Source organism: Mastomys coucha, chromosome X (genome assembly GCF_008632895.1).
Source record: "Mastomys coucha isolate ucsf_1 chromosome X, UCSF_Mcou_1, whole genome shotgun sequence".
In the NCBI taxonomy this organism is placed as follows: domain Eukaryota; kingdom Metazoa; phylum Chordata; class Mammalia; order Rodentia; family Muridae; genus Mastomys; species Mastomys coucha.
In genome coordinates, this window is record NC_045030.1 from 101,227,781 (window position 1) to 101,230,619 (window position 2,839).

General features: G+C 37.4%; 1 protein-coding gene across 1 annotated transcript in view; it reads right to left on the reverse strand.

Annotated features, from left to right (window-relative positions):
* Positions 1-2,839, reverse strand: part of Tex11 (testis expressed 11) — a 219,480-nt gene that overhangs the window by 59,829 nt on the left and 156,812 nt on the right. The gene's annotated exons all lie outside the window — the stretch shown is intronic.

The window sequence follows — 2,839 nt, forward strand, 5'->3', positions numbered from 1 at the left end:
AGGAAACAGGTTCATTTTATCCTCAGAAACTCGCTTCTGTTTTTCTTGTATTCATTCTTTGGCTCTTTTTATTCTTTTTCTTTTGCCCCGTCTCAATTTGTTTATTTTTGTTTTATCTTATTGTATTGTATTTTTTATTATTTTTATATGTCTGTTTTCTTTTTCTTTTTTTAAACATAGCTCACTATTTTAAATTTATTTTGTTCTTTCAGTAATCCTGCACACATACCCATGTGTCTTCTAACCATGTTTTTTGTTTGCTAGAACAAATAGCTCATGAAGAGCTTTGGGCTCCTATAGTACCCATTTCTTCTACCCAAAGTAATTGCTTTTGTTCCTTAATCATTAAAAGCATCCTGAACATTTATGCATCTGCTTCTTATCATAGAGGTGCCTTTCATTAGCATTTATCACATTTTATTTCACAAAAGCATTCTGCATTGGTAATCTATATTTTTGGTTCAGAGCCTTCTCCCATCACACCTTCTGGAAGTCCCTGTCATGTCTACAGTAGCTCTCCTCTGAGTAAGTGGGGGCCCCCTGGATATCAAACCTCTGTGAGGCTAGGCACCACCTCTCCTACTGAGGCCAGACAAGACATCACAGATAGAAAAGCATATCTCACAGACAGTAGATTCCTCTTTTCTAAGGACAGTCAAAAAGGGTGTGGGTCCAGATGTGAGGAGAAGTAGGAAGAAACCAGGAGAACTAGGCGGAGGGAAAATGGTGATGAGAATAAACTGTATGCCAACAATCTGTTTTCAATGAAAATAAGAAAAAGAAACTCACAGGATCCCAGCCACAAGCACGGCCCTGCTGAGTCTCCTTATCCTTGTTTTTGTAACAGTAACCAAAAGAACCCCAAATTGTTGAATTCCCTCATTTCCAGTATACCAATACCTTAAAGGCTCTGTATATTTCCCCATTATATCCTTTTCTCACTTCTCCCAGCTCCTCCAACCCTTTCATTATACACATTTAAGTTTGGTACATTATCATAAGGTCTTCTCTTTGAGAGATCTCTTCTCTAAAAGTTCCCTCCATGTTATTTGTACAATTGAAATGTAGGTTTCATCCAAGATACTGCTCACATGGGAAGCTTCTCAAGTGCCAACTGATTTTGCTTTCCATTACCTTCCTACCTTAGAGGTAAAGTAAGTGCCTTCATTTTTCAGTTCTATTTTTGCATTGTTCTCCCTCCTATCTTCCCTAAAAGCCACCACTTTAAATTTCTTGTCATCAGACTATATTCCTTATTATCATCCTGATCTCTATATTTCTTACTGCTGCCATGGTCTCTATAACCTTTATTGTTGCCATGGTTCCTATGTCCTTTATTGTTGCCATGGTCACTATTTCCCTTGTTTCTATGGTTCCTAGGTAATTTCTTCTCATTTACTGGTGCATTCACTACTGCTAAGTTATTTTATCCAACTCCCCTTCTCCCTCATCTCTCAGCATTTTCAATGCATAGATAGATGATCTTCTTAATACTGTAGCCTCTCAATAGCTTAAATTCCATTCCATTACTAATAATTACAACAATTTCATGCTGCCATAAACTGTTCTAAAGGGTTTTAAATTTTTTAAACTACAAACTGGTGAAGTTTCTATGGAAATCGGTGTGGTAGTTCCTCAAAAAAAATGAGAAATAGATTTACCATTGTTCAGCTGCACAACTCCTCGGCATACTTCCAAATACTCCTATAGCCTACTACAGAGATACTTGCAAATCTATGGTTATTGCAGCTTTATTCACAATAACCAGGAAATGGAAACAGCCTAGATGTTCATCAACTGCAATTGGTCTCTTGTCAGAACATGAACTTGAAAATAAGGACCCCATGGATGCAGAAACCACACTTTGGACCATAGGAATAGAAGAAATCAAGCTGGTACTGACATGGAAGTTGACTGAGGGCTACCTCAAATATTGTTGAAAGTTGCTATGCAAACTGCCAAGGAAAAAAATTACCAAGAGTCTTACATAGCCATGAAGCCTGAGAATCACAATGGGATCAGCAAGACATCTCCAATGGTGCAAAATTGATACTTGTATCTTGAGGCAACAAACAAGTGGACCTAAAGTCCACCTCAAGGGGAGGGAACTCACACCTAAAACTGTAAACGTAGCCAAGAACCCATGGCTGGAGAGGTTATAGGCCATCTGGTGATTTGAATAAGAAGTCACCCACAACCTTAGGCATTTGAATACTTGGTTGCCCATTGGTGATGCTCTTTGGAGATCTGAGGAGAGTTGAAAACTGGAGAAAAATAATCAGAATATGTTATATGAAAATGGTTTTCAATTTTAAAAGGCAAAAAAAAAAAATTGCGAGCCCTCAGCTTGTTGTTCCACACAGCATGCCTGCTGCTGCCTTTTCCCTTTCATGATAAAAATGGACTCTCATCACTCTGGGAGCTATAAGCTCTAAATAAACCCTTCCTTTTATAAGTTGCCTTAGTCATGGTATTTTATCACAGGAACAGAAAAGTAACTAATACAAGTCAAAAGGAGTACTGAGTACTACCATATTACTAAAGGAACAGAGTATCCACTGCCTTCTAAATACTCATCCTTATGACCTAAGATGGTTGAAGCTTCACATCTCATCCAAAAAGTTTCTTTTGTATTTTTCAGTACATATAGACTATTAGATCTATAATTGGTTAAAAGGCAGAGAGAAAGGTGACTATATCAAACATCACAAACTCTAAACCTAAGGCTTGGGAAAATTTGTGGAACAGTGGGCAGAAAGATTATAAGAACCTAGCTTGGAATACCTAAAATACAATCCACAAACCAAAGTATGGATACTTCGTTCCTTTTTTTTTTTTA